The 14487-nt window shown below is 39.3% G+C and overlaps 1 long non-coding RNA gene across 3 annotated transcripts; it reads right to left on the bottom strand.

Moving 5' to 3' along the window:
- Positions 1-9872: 9872 nt before the first annotated feature.
- LOC107831805 (uncharacterized) lies at positions 9873-13820 on the bottom strand. 3 transcript variants are annotated; one of them, XR_012698815.1, is made up of 4 exons: positions 13556-13820; positions 11520-13059; positions 10883-11067; positions 9873-10343 (listed from the first exon to the last, which is right to left on the bottom strand). It is a non-coding gene; the product is annotated as an uncharacterized LOC107831805 (long non-coding RNA). The 3 variants fall into 3 exon arrangements; XR_001658449.2 differs by having other exon boundaries at positions 9873-10346; positions 10883-13059; XR_001658448.2 differs by having other exon boundaries at positions 10883-13059; positions 13556-13819.
- Between the last annotated feature and the right edge of the window lie 667 nt (positions 13821-14487).

The following is a 14487-nucleotide window of genomic DNA, read 5'->3' as shown; positions in this document are numbered from 1 at the left end:
GCGCACTATTCAGATATTGGAAAATATGCTCCGCGCTTGTGTTATAGACTTTGGAGTTTCTTGGGATCATTTCTTGCCACTTGCGGAGTTTGCTTATAATAATAACTACCACTCGAGCATTCAGATGGCTCCATTTGAGGCATTATACAGAAGGCGATGACGATCGTCAGTTGGTTGGTTTGAACCGGGAGAGGCTTAGTTGTTAGGTACCGATTTGGTACAGGATGCCTTGGATAAGGTCAAAATTATTCAAGTTCGACTTCGCACAGCTCAGTTTAGACAAAAGAGTTATGCCGACCGTAAAGTTCGTGATATTACATTCATGGTTGGAGAAAGAATATTGCTCCGAGTTTCACTTATGAAAGGTGTAATGAGGTTCGGAAAGAAGGGCAAGTTGAGCCCTAGGTATATCGGACCCTTTGAAATTCTTGAAAGGGTAGGGGAAGTAGCCTACAGGCTTGCATTACCACCTATTTTATCAGCAATTCATCCGGTGTTCCATGTGTCTATGCTCCAAAAATATCATGGTGATCCGTCCCATGTGTTATATTTCAGCTCAGTCCAATTGGATAAAGATTTGACTTACGAGGAGGAGCCGGTGGCTATTCTAGGCCGGCAGGTCTGACAGTTGAGGTCTAAGAGTTATCCTTCAGTTCAGGTGCAATGGAGAGGTCAGCCGGTAGAGGCATCTACTTGGGAGTCCGAGTCGGACATGCGGAGTAAATATCCACACCTTTTCTCTAGCTCAGGTACTTTTTCTAACTCCGTTCGAGGACGAACGTTGTTTTAGAGGTGGAGAATGTGATGACCCAAAATGTTATCTTTAAATTTAATAAGTAATTCTGTATTCTAAGACCTCGAAAAGCACCATTTATCATTTCTCGACTTGCGTGCGCAGTCCGTATAATTTTCCGGAAAGTTTCATGTGAAAAATGGATTAAAATGTGAAATAGAGCCTTAAAACTCAATTGAGTTGACTTTGATCAACATTTTAAGCAAACGGACCGGGATCAGTGTTTTGACAGTTCCAGTAGCTCCGTATCGTGATTTGGGACTTAGGCGTATGCCCGAAATTTAATTTGGAGGTCCCTAGCTCAAGTTATGACCATTTAATGAAAACTAGTAATTTAAAGGCTTAAGATTTCCAAGTTTCACCCCGAGGTTAACTTTTTGATATCGAAGCCGGAATTCGATTATGGAAATTTGAACAGCTCCGTTATATCATTTATGACTTGCGTGCAAAATTTGAAGTCATTCCGGATTCATTTAATATATTTTGGCACGAGATTTGAAAATTGAAAGTTTAAAACTCAAAGTTTGAATCGGGGTGTGAATTGTAATTTCAGTGTTATTTGACGTGATTTTAGACCCCGAGTCAGTCCGTATTATGTTACGGGACTTGTTGGTATATTCGGACGGGGCGAGTACCCCGAGTGTGATTTGAATTGAAATCGGAACAAGAATTGGACTTAGGCAAAATATGAAATTTTGGGTTCTCTTGTAATCGCACCTGCAGATTTTTGACCGCAGGTGCGAGCTCGTAGAAGCGAGCCTTCCATCGCAGATGCGAGACTGGGCTGGCCTGGGGTCTTCGCAGGTGCGGCCATTTTGCGCAGAAGCGGATGTCGCAGGTGCGACAGGAGTGTCCGCAGATGCAGAACTTTACCTAGCAGCCTGGCATCGCTAATGCGAGCTTTGTCTCGCAAATGCGAGTCCGCAAATGCGGAACTTTTGTCCGCAGATGCCAAAATGACTGGACAGAGCCCATAAATTTGGAAGTCGCAATTTTTACTCATTTTTGAGTTTCAAGTCTCGGATTTGGGCGATTTCAAGGGGGATTTTCACGACTTTGAATTGGGTAAGTGTTCTTTAACCAAAAGTGATTATATTTCACAAATCCATGTCTATATTCATCATTTATTTAGGATTTAGATGGAAGAAATTGAAATTTTTGTAAAACTTTCCAAAAACGAAAAATTAAGATTTGAAGGTCCATTTGATATCGGAATTGGACAAATTTTGTATAGTTGAACTCGTATCGGAACGGGTGTTCGAATTTAGCGAGTTTTTCCGGGATTTGAGACGTGGGCCCCACTGTCGAATATTTTAATGAATTTCGGATTTTTATCCGGAAAATGTGTAAATTCATATGGAATTAATTCCTATGATTAGTATTGAATATATTGAATTGTTTGTGAATAGATTTGAAGCTTTCGGAGGCAAATTTTAAAGTAAAAGTTGTGGTTGAATAATTGATTGGAATTTGCAAAGCGAGGTAAGTGTCGGGGTTAACCTTGACTTGATGAAATAGAACCCTTAAATTATTTGTTATGTGAATTGCATGTGAACGACGCATAGGCGAGGTGACGAGTGTCTATACGCCGTCAAATTAATTGTTTGCCTGATTACTTGAAAAATCATAAATTGTTTTAATCATAAATTATTTATTATAATAATTATTTCTCTCTTATTCTTTGTCAAATATTAATTTTTGAATTCTTGCATTAATTGTTACATGCTATTTGAATTATGTGTTTTAATTGTTATTTGACATTTAACATATTAAATATTAAACTGCCTATTTTCTCCCTGATTTCTATAATACTTTGCTATTTGTCATTGTTTGTTTTCTTAATTAAATCATAATTGTTGTATACTTGTTGTCTTATAATTTTATATTAATTGTTGCATTTATTGGGAAAATTTCTTCTATGCGAATTGATTGAAATGGATATATTGAAGGACCGGGTTGCACGCCGCAACAGACTTATTAAAAGTTAATATTGGAGATCGGGTTGCACGCCCAACAGACTTATTAAAAGTTAATATTGGAGGATCGGGTTGCACGCCGCAACAGACTTATTAAAAGTCAATATTGGGGGATCAGATTGCACGCCGCAATAGACTTATTGAAAAGTCAATATTGGGGGATCGGGTTGCACACCGCAACAGACTTATTAAAAGTCAATATTGGGGGATCGGATTGCACGCCGCAATAGACTTATTTAAAAGTCTATATATATACTTGATTGAAATAAATATATGACAGACTTGATTAAAAGGAAAATATTGAGAGAGCGGGTTGCACGCTGCAACAGAATTGAATGTGGATATATTGTGAGAGCGGGTTGCTCGCTGCAATAGAATTGGTTGAAATAATAATGGATTATGACTGCTGGGTTGGCTTCAATTATTATAAATGAGTTATCTGATTTATTTCTATTATTTGTGGTTGTTATTAATATTGCGTACAGGTTAATGTAAGTGAACCGCCTTAGCCTCGTCACTACTTCGTCGAGGTTAGGCTCAGCACTTACCAGTACATGGGGTCGGTTGTATTGATACTACACTCTGCACTTCTTGTGCAGAATTCGGAGCTGGTCTCATCGGCGTGCCATAGACTTGCTCGGATTTCAGCTATTCGAAGGAGACTTGAGGTATAACTGCATGGCGTCCGCAGTTCTGAAGTCCCCGTCTATTTTACTTTAGCTATGTGTGTATTTTCAGACAACTTTATTTTATTCAGACCTTTATTTGTATTTATTCTAGAAGCTCGTGCACTTGTGACACCAATTCTTGGATGGTATTTAGACACTGTTATTTTATGGATTATTTCACCATATTTTAAACTTTGCTTCCGCTTTGTTTTCTTGATTATTAATAATTTAAAAATTTGTTAATATTATTTTAACGTTGGCTTGCCTAGCTAATGAAATGTTAGGCGCCATCACGGTCCGAAGTAGGAAATTTCGGGGCGTGACATTTACATTTCAAAACTGACCCGTGCAGAAGTCCGAGCAAGAGATAAGATGGATCCTTCGCCATAGATCTTAAAGCACGCGTTGCACTCTTTTTTTCTTAGACCAGTTTTATCCCAATTGGGTTTTTCGACAGGGTTTTTAACGAGGCAACAAAGATATGCTGCACTTACAACAGTATCCGAGGCCTCTTTACAATCGACCTCGAATACTGGGGGGGGGGAGGTATTAGCCTTCAAATATATCAAGTTCTGATGCAAGAAAGTTATTTCGCAACAACGGGGTTCCTATAGGAAACGTTGTAAGAGCCAAATGATCAAAACGAACCATGCTCATGTAGTTGGCCCGAACCCAGGCGCGAAACATGAACACATGTATAGTGACTTGCAAAGAAAGTTCTCCTCTTTACCGACATCTTATATCCAAGAAAGATTCCTCTATTTGGAGATTTATTACACAAACAGAGTTAAGATAAATTCGACTGCTAAGCCCACATGCTACTTTATTTCGAGTTCGAGGAAGCATTCACTCGACCATTACGCCTACAGGCTACATTACTTCGGGTTTGAATCATTCACTCGACTACTAAGCCTACATGCTACTTTCATTTCGAGTTCGAGCAAGCACTCACTCGACCATTATACCTACGAGCCACTTTATCCCGAGTTCAAATCATTCACTCGACTACTAAGCCCACATACTACTTTATTTCTAGTTCGAGCAAGCACTCACTTGACCATTACGCCTACGGGCTACATCACTTCGAGTTCGAATTATTCACTTGACTACTAAGCCCACGGGCTACTTTATTTCGAGTTCGAGAAAGCACTCACTCGACCATTACGCCTACGGGCTACATTACTTCGAGTTCGAATCATTCACTCGACTACTAAGCCCACATGCTACTTTATTTCTAGTTCGAGCAAGCACTCACTTGACCATTACGCCTACGGGCTACATCACTTCGAGTTCGAATTATTCACTCGACTACTAAGCCCACGGGCTACTTTATTTCGAGTTCGAGCAAGCACTCACTGGACCATTACGCCTACGGGCTACATTACTTCAAGTTCGAATCATTCACTCGACTACTAAGCCTACAGGATACTTTCATTTTGAGTTCGAGCAAGCACTCACTCGACCATTATGCCTACGGGCTATATTACTTCGGGTTCGAATCATTCACTCGACTACTAAGCCCACGGGCTATTTTATTTCGAGTTCGAGCAAGCACTGACTCGATCATTATGCCTACGGGCTACATTACTTCGAGTTCGAATCATTCACTCGACTACTAAGCCTACGGGCTACTTTCATTTCGCGTTCGAGCAAGCACTCACTCGACCATTACGCCTACAGGCTACATTACTTCGAGCTCAAATCATTGACTCGACTTATAAGCCTAAGGACTACATCACTTCAAATCTGAATAAGCACTCACTCGATTATAGACTAAGCTTCCTGCTCATCCTCAGGAGCGGTTTCTTCTTTATCGGAATCCCCCCCGTTCTCGGATCCGCTCTTGCTACCATCATCATCATCGCCATCAGAAGCCAAGGCTTCAGCTTTAGCTTCGAGCTCTTTAGCCTTTTTTATCTCTTCAGCAATGTCGAAACCTCGAGCGTGTATCTCCTCGAGGGTCTCCCTCCGAGACCGACACTTAGCAAGTTCAGCAACCCAATGTGCTCGAGTGTCGGCAGTATCCGCCGCCTCTCGTGCCTCTATCTGAGCAGCCTCGGCATCAGCCCGATACACGGCAATGGACTTGTCCGCCATGACTTTCGACCACTCAACCTCCGCCTTGGCTCCAGCAAGCCGTGTTGCAAGCTCCTCGATCCTCTTAGCCTGAGCCGAACCCTTTTGCTTGACGCTTCGAAACTGAACATCGGCCGATAATAATTTGGCCAAGATGGCTTCTTTTTCCGCAGCCAGGCGGTCGATAGTCTCCTTCCACCGATTACATTCAGCCTTGATTTGATCGACTTCTTCCCGAAGTAACCCGATATTTTCAACCTTTTGCTGCAGCTGAGATAACGAAGGGTTAACTTCCACAGTTGAGTCAAACCCATACTCTAACAGAACGAGGCTCACCTGCTTATCTAGTTCGGCCTCTTCTTCACGAGCCTTAGCCAAATCTGCTTGAAGGTCCTTTATAGCCTCGTCCTTTTGGCTGCAAAGAAGCCGCATGGCATCTCTCTCCCCCGAGACCTTATGAAGCTCGACCTCACACTGGCTGAGGTCGACTCGAAACCTACTAATGGCCTACACAGTAGGGAAAGAACACAAGTCAAGTTTGGAAAAGAACGAAGAAACCAAGCACAGTAAAATCATTACCCGAGAAATGAAACGTTGGGCCTCTTCTAGGAGAAGAGAAGCGTCACCAATGTCGGAGGCATCATCGACTCCAGTAAAGCAATTCCGAAAAGGGTCCCCTACACTAGAGCCTCCGCCCATATCGGGGGTCTTCAATTCTCGAGCTTCCTTTAATGCCTCCTCAGAAAAGGTTGGAAGAGAAGGCAAATAACCCACTGTCATAGTCCCAATCGAATCGCTCGGGACGCTCTGATCGAGACTCGGGGTACCGGAACCGACCCTGACCAGTACATCCGCCATCGGCTTAGAAGCTTTGGCAACCTCGATAGCTTTCACAGATCGGATCACCAAAGCCGAGGCATCATCTTTTTCTTCTTCTTCTTCTCTCAGTCATTGGACCGAGTCCATCGAAAGAGCGATGGCCTTCCTCCTCACCCTTCGAGTTTTGGGCTTGGGGTCCTCTGACCGAGAGACAGCTTTTCGCTTCTTATCTTTCCCCGGTTCCGGGACCGGGGACTTGGTTCCTTTTTCACCACTCGAAGGCCTCAAAACGGCATCCTTGGTTATACCTGCATGAAAGGAAATCGATAACGAATGGAGCATAAAAAATATTTCGAAGAACACGAGAAGTAACCCTTACCATGATTCTTGGCCTCCCATATACCTTTTTCCAAATCACGCCAAGCGCGTTCGGCATAAGAGGAAGTCGAGGCTAACTTCCGAACCCAATCCTCGAGGTCGGGGTGGCATCCAAGGGGCAGCTGTATATCGGAGAAAGACATCAGATAAAATAAAAAAAAATGTACGAAAAGCAACGACTTATGAGAACCACTTACGGTCAAAATTTCATTTCTCGGGGAACGACATCTTCTCTTCCGGAATGAGGTCACGAGTCCTCACCCGGATATAACGGCCCATCCAACCCCGATCCTTGTCTTCGTCGATTCTCGACATCAAAGCCTTCGATGCTCGACGATGAAGCCTGATTAGTCCTAGAAAAATTTGAGGCCGATACAATCATATGAGGTGATTCAGAGAAAAATCCAGCCCCCCGGCCTTGTTAGAGAAGAAGCGAAGTAAAGTTACTATACGCCATAGAGAGGGATGAATTTGACTAGGGTGACCTGATATCTTTTGCAAAAATCAATGATCACCGGGTCGACGGGACCCAACGTGAAGGGGTAAGTGTAAACACTTAAAACCCCCTCCACATGGGTGATGACACTCTCTTCGGGGGATGGAATTTGCAACACAACCTCGGAACCCCAGTTGCAGTTTTTCCTCACAGCCTCGAGATGACCCTCCGTTATCGAGCACATGTACATCGACACATGTTCACATCGACCCGGAACAGATGAAGGATTCTCAACCTTAAAATCGATCTTCAGAGTACACGGGCCGGGAACATACTCACGGGTAGGCGGCTCCACCTGCGCCTTGTCGCCGGACGACAGTGAAGAAGAAGCTTTCTCTTTCTAAGGTATAATTTTCGAAGTTTTGGCCATTGATATGAGAGAAAGAAAGGCAAAGGAAGATGAAAAGTTGATGACACCAAACACTGGTGTAGATGGCTCTGCAAGCGGCGAAATATAGAGAAAGGGTAAGAAAATTTGGAAGAATGAAGACGTAAAAGTGGTAAATGTTAGATGGAGGGGTTATTTATAGGCTTGCATCGTGACGGTTCAATATCAGAGGTGGCCGACCACTGTCTAACATGCATTAAATACCTTGAAAGACTAAATCGATGGGACATCTATCACATACGTCATGATCGAGCCTTGTGAAAATGTCAGCTTATAACCCGATCGAACCGTCGAAAATCATATCGATTCTCACCACATCCTTCCTGAGAAACGAGGGGACTATCTGTATACGACCGAAATAGATTTCGGCCTTCCTACGTTCGATCGAGTTCGAATGGTAAGCAACCGGAGTGGGATATGGGATGAGTTTCGAAGACAATACAAACGAGCCTCGAGTCCGAAGGCTGATCGAGGAGTCGGCTCGATACTTTTATCGAGCCCGTGACCAAATCGATCCGCAAGGCATTGCTTCGAGGTCGGAAATGCGCTACGCCCACCCCAAAAGTCGAACTCAAGCCAAAATCGATGGCTCGACCCAATAACGAGTTCGAGCCAGTATCGAGCTCACAGACAAAAGCCGTTACAACTGCACTAAGGGAGAGAATCTTGGCGGGAATCGAGGAAGAGACAATTCATCATGGGTCCTTCACTATATGCTCTATTTTATTATAAATAAAGTAGGACCCCTCTATTATAAAAGGGGAAAAATCCTTGTAAGCAGAAGGAGATACCGAATACACTGTAACAAAAGATCATTTCTCATATTGAAAGATATCTCCTGGTGCTTGTTTTACTTTATCTTATTCAGTCTTTTTGCTCACTATTCCCATTCTCATAGTCAAGAATACACATATTTCTATCTCTCTATATGATTTGTATTAAAGGGTATCACATATCCTTAGAACCATATACAAATTTAACGTTATCTGATTTATCGGGTAAACAAAGGAGAAGAAGTATTTCAATAGTCGGAATTCTAAGAAATAAACCAAATAAAGAAATAAAAACAAAGAAAAAGTACTTAATCAAAACGAAAGATGGACAAGGAAAGAAGTGTTTTTTTCTCAAAAGTGTTTCTTTCAAAAGTACTTTTGGTGAGAAGCAGTTTGTGTTTGGCTAATTTATTTGAAAAGCACTTCTAAGCAATAATTAGTGTTTGGCCAAGCTTTTAAAAACTGTTTCTAAGTGTATTTTTCTCAAAAGTGCTTTTGGAGAGAAACTACTTTTTTATGTTTCTCCAAAACTGCTTATGCTTCTATTCAAAAGCACTTTTTTCTCTTTAAAAGCTTGGCCAAACACTACAATTTTGAAAAAAAAAAATAGTTATTTTTTTGAATAAAAAGTGCTTTTGGCTTGGAGAAGTTTGGCCGAACAAGCTATAAAATCCTTGACCTCACTTGGTGCACCCTTTAACCATTACACCATATGACTCTTTGAGTTTGGGTGCACACACATATATTTATAGTTTTATATTATTTTAAAGTAATATAATATTATTATACATGATTTAGAGAAGAGAGTATGGGTACACGCGAAAGTTTGAAACTTGGGAAAATAACACTTTTAGTCCCTGTATTATACCTATATTCTTCTTTTAGTCCTTGTGTTATCCATCTTACCACTACTAACCTTCAATTATATCATGTGAGTAGTTTTGATCCTTCAACTAACAGACCTAAAAAATTTTAACGGAGAGTTCACTGCTAAAAAGGGCAATTCAGGTATTTAGAACATTATTGTTTGGAGAAATAAAAACTTCAAGAAAAATCAAACTCTTGTCCTGGACATCACGCACCCTAGTTGAACCCTAGTTCTACAATATTTGGACGCTTAGCATCAAGGGTGTGGCCTAGTGGTCAATGAAGTGGGTGAAAACCATGAGGTCTCAGGTTCAAATTCCAGCGGAGGCAAATACTAGGTGATTTCTTCTCATCTATCCAAGTCTTGGTGGATAGAATTACCCGATACACGTTGCTGGTGGGAGGTGACAGGTATCCCGAAGGTGCGCGCAAATTGGCCCGGACACCACGGTTATAAAAAAATAAATAAATTTGGACGCTTCTTCATTACAAAGAAGTCCTTGATCTATTTGATCCGGAAGCGACGATGGAATTGCGTTCTAAAAGTGGGTTACAATCCACCCCATCATGTGAGTATTCTTTGAGTTAATTAGTTAAAGATTTCATGGGACAATCAAAGCAAAGTATCACAGCATACATACTGAAATACTTGGAATTATTGGCTTGATGATGTGCAAATTATGAACTTAGTTTCATACACTTTAAGGAACTGTATGCTAACACAAAATGGTATTCAATTTCTATTAGAAATTGAAAAAGTTTCACTAAAACATCTTTGATGCATTGCCAAAAACACCACATATATTCAATGCTCTCAATTGTATCTTAGAATCTGCACATGTCCAGTTTATCTTGAATAATTCGACCTCGATTGCTGCCACTTTCTTTTCAATTCCTCTACCCAAATTGTTTCTCCTTATTATGTTTGTGTGAATGAACAGATTACTGATTTCCAGTTTCTCCTCCTTATTATCAGTGCTCTCTTTTTTAAATGGTCGTTGTGTACAAATGACCATTTCCCTATCTGTCTCTGCAATTTTTTGAGTTGTCTCCTTACCAAACTCATGGTATCTTCATAATTTCCTTCTGGTCCTCTTCTTTTTCATTTTCTGCTAAATTAAAGGGAGATGGAAAATGAGTTTTCCCTAGAGACGTGAACAATAAACTGAAGGTAAATAGAAAGTCTTTAGAAATTTCTTTATTGAAACTACTACTAATCAGAATAATGACATCAAATTATAGGAATTTATTTAATATAAAAAAAGACATGCATGGTGCCTACCAGGTGAACTAATAGATTCTCATTTTCTAAAATTTACATTTACTTTATTTTAATGAAACCAATATATTTCTTTTTAAAATCTCTTTGCAGATGAAGGTGAAGATCATGATATGTACACAATTAAGCTGCACTATATGGTTTGGTGGATATTTGAGCCTGAGATGGATTATGTTGGTGGACAAATAGATTATTATGACTACTGTAAGAGAGATAAAAACTCTATTATCCAGATGAGACAATGTACGAAGAAGTTGCATGTTGATGATAGAAAAGTAAAATTTTTGTTCAAGTTTGGACCTCATTTCGAGACAAGTATAAGATTGTTAAAAAATAATTCAGATATATATAACCTTGTATGCGAAATACCTGTGAATAGAGAGGTTGAGATATTTGTTGAGCGCACAAATGAGGACCAATGGAGCTATGATGTGACTGATTTAGAGGGCAACTTCATGACGAAGAAGGCTTCGTAGATGTGAATATAGTAGAGGGAGATAACGATAGTGATGCTACAAGTGAAGATTGTGAGTCATTCCATGACTCTGACTATCCTGAAGAAGAAGATGACATGATTTTAGATAAAACCAATAATTCTATTACAGAGTTAGCTAGTGTCAAAGGATAAAACAAAGATAAACAGATTTGTGGAACTGGGAAATATATTGAGTCTGGGTTTGTCTCAAATATGCTAGCAGAGTTTCCTAGTCAGACTCAAGAAGAAGATTGTGTTCTATCAGACAATGAATTAATGAGTTTGCATGGAGATTCATATAATGATAACCCTAAAAGATCCATTGTTTTGAATCCAAGCAAGGACTTAGAGGATATGAGAGGATGTTTTAGATTAGAATAACAGCACTATAATCAACACATTCTTAAAATTGAAAGGCTAGTTAACTTGTTTACGAAAACCATAATACACAGAGAAGTTATTTGAATTTCCATCGAAATTATGTATCACAAATTGGGATAGAGAGTATGAAGAAGTAGCTCAATGTCATACAATGACTGCAATCATAATTTGGTCTGTTGAGCACTTTAACACCAAGTTTATTGCTTACTGCCATAAGGACCATTGAGAGGGTACCTTTACAAGCACCAGAGTAAAGGTATAACTAAAATGAAGAACAATAAGAGAAGTAAAAGTGCAACTCAAGTAGAATTGAATGTAGTGAATTATTCACATATTTACCAAATCATAAACTTTGGGGAAACCGACAGGGTGAAGTAGACTTAAGTTGGAAGTAGATGTAACTATATATTTTTTCATAAAAACATACTACTGTAAGCCATAAACTTTTGATTCTTCATAATCAAAAAGGACAAATATTCTCAATCAAATAACAGAATAGCTGCCTGTCAATTTGGCAGCATGACGTTTTGTGCCCTGAGCGTATGCCAATCACATAGCTTGAATGGCGAAAAGTCGCCTCTAGTTGGGATATGTGCTATTCAAGTTTGCCAGTCCTCTAATTAAAACAAGGTCACTCCCAACCAGTTATCAAACCTAGATATCCAGTCATTTCAGATGAACTGCATAGTGTAGCTAGTGCCCCCAATGTTCTTGTTTACATATGACCTATAAGAATGTAAATTCACCAGTTATATGTACCCTCTGAAAATAAGGAAGTCAATAATACTAGATGATGTCACATACACCACAAGAGAAGAGGAAACAAAAGACTTACGGAAAATTAATGACAATGATACAAGATGTTAACACAGAGCAGAAGAAGAGATATGCAACGAAATGCAAGTACCTCATCTGTTATTAGTGGCTACACCAACGAGAACATGAAATTGGGATTCCAAATTATCAGAAACAATAGACAAATATTTTTCCAAGACACGTGATGAGAAAGCAGTACACAAAGAAAGAATCAACAAATATTTCCTTTTTCTTTTTCTATTGTTTCAGAAGTTCAACCTGGATTTGTCATAGGGCTGCACCAAGATTTGTATAGCTAGTTCAACCTGGATATGTCATGGTCACATTCAATTTTATTAACTATTGATATAGACTTATGTTTTCTATCAAACTAACTTTTCAACCATCACTTTAATATCACTCCTACTACTAGTAATATAATACATGAGTTGAATGTACATATTTAAACTCTGCACCCGATCAAACGTGTGTCAAATAAAATACGAACGGAGGGAGTACATGTTTCTAGGGCATTCTGCCTTTCGCTAAGTTGTAAAGTTTAAGGAGCCGACAATGATAAGATTCATGCTCATTTACAAGTAAATAAGATTCATACCTTGGCTCTACAATATTCTGTATTGATTAAATTTTACCAAATCACTCATGGGAACAAACCCTGCCCGCCCTTAACTTAATCTAATAGTATGTTGGTATTATTACGCCCATACTCAAGTAAATGCAAACACAAAATTAAAAGGTAAAATCATGCAAGACCAAGTGATGTAAGATCAAAAGAGTAAACTGTAGATATAAATCAAGAGTGACCATAAGGATGTTCTTTGTCGTTGGGAACCCTTGCAGCTTTAAACGACATCATTGCCACTCCACTCAGAACCTGCAAAGACCAGAACCGAACATTAGACATTAATGTTTACAAAGTTGATTCAACATCACTATAACCTCCAGGGGAAGATGCAAGTGTTAGGTAGCAGGTCCATCCGAACCCACTAGATTCAACTCGACTTCTAAATACACACACAGTTACACTGTTAATATTTTGTTTAAAATAGCAGGTCTCTCCAGCTACTGCTTCTGTATCTTACTTTCACGGCTAGCACTACTTTCATTTCTAATCTTCATTAATCAAGCCATACCCCTATTTTCTAACGAATTTCAGTCTTGTTCCAAAATTTTATTCTAGAAATCATTAGAATCTAAAGTTCTAAAAAACATGAGAAAGCCAAGAAAGAGGAAAATATATCTAGGTAGCAGCTTAGATTTTGCAAACTAAATGATGTTGAGACCAAGAGAGTAGTGCATTCAGCCTATTAAAGGGGATGGCCACACCCAACCCAGCTCAAAATTGTGAAAAATCGAGAAGAGAAACATACGCGGAATCACGAGTACACTATGAAATCTTCGCAAGAACCAGGTGGATTTTGTTCCAATGTAGCTCAGATGAGCTCGCGCTCGTCGGACAGAGAGAGAGAGAGAGAGAGCATGTAGATATAGAAATAGAAAAAGTAGCACATTTGGTAGGCATAAGATCTTAGCTCGGATGAGTTTTGTTCTTCAAAGAGAGAGAAAGATAGAGATAGAGAGATGAAGGGAGAGAGAGAGACGCGCTAGTAGAGGCTAGAAGCAAACCAAAAGTGTAACACCAGATTTATCCAGTAGAGTGGGCGTTTGTACAAAAGAATTGTAAAATTGGAAATTTTTTTTAAAGTGAAAATGATATTTAAAATTTGGATTTGTGTTTGGATATGGATATAATTTTGGATTGTTTTTGAAGTTTTGTGAGTGATTTGAGTGAAAATTTTGAAAATCAGCTTTTTGGAGTTTTTTAAATTTTCGAAATTTTTTAAAATGCATATTCAAACGAAAATTAAAAATTTTATGAACAAACGCTGATTTCGAAAAAAGTACACCCTCCGTTTCAATTTATGTGAACCCATTTGACTGGACACGGAATTTAAGCAAAAAGAGAAGACTTTTGAACTTGTGGTGTAAAATGAAGTACATATATTTTATGCGGCTATAAATTATTACATAAAGGTAAATTGTTTCCAAATAAAGAAAGATGTCATTCTTTTTGGCACAGATTAAAAAGGAAATAAGTTCACATAAATTGAAACGGAGGGAGTAATATTTTTTTTTAAAAACAAGGAAAAATCGGTTCAAAGTGATCTACGTCAAATTTTTTTTAGGTCTGTTAGTTGAACAATCAAAACCACTCACATTATATAATTGAAGGTCAGTAGTGGTAAGTTGGATAATACAAGGACTAAAAGCAGAATATAGATATAACACAGGGACTAAAAGT

Source organism: Nicotiana tabacum, chromosome 14, assembly GCF_000715075.1.
Source record: "Nicotiana tabacum cultivar K326 chromosome 14, ASM71507v2, whole genome shotgun sequence".
NCBI lineage: Eukaryota > Viridiplantae > Streptophyta > Magnoliopsida > Solanales > Solanaceae > Nicotiana > Nicotiana tabacum.
This window is presented reverse-complemented; position numbering and strand designations above follow the sequence as displayed.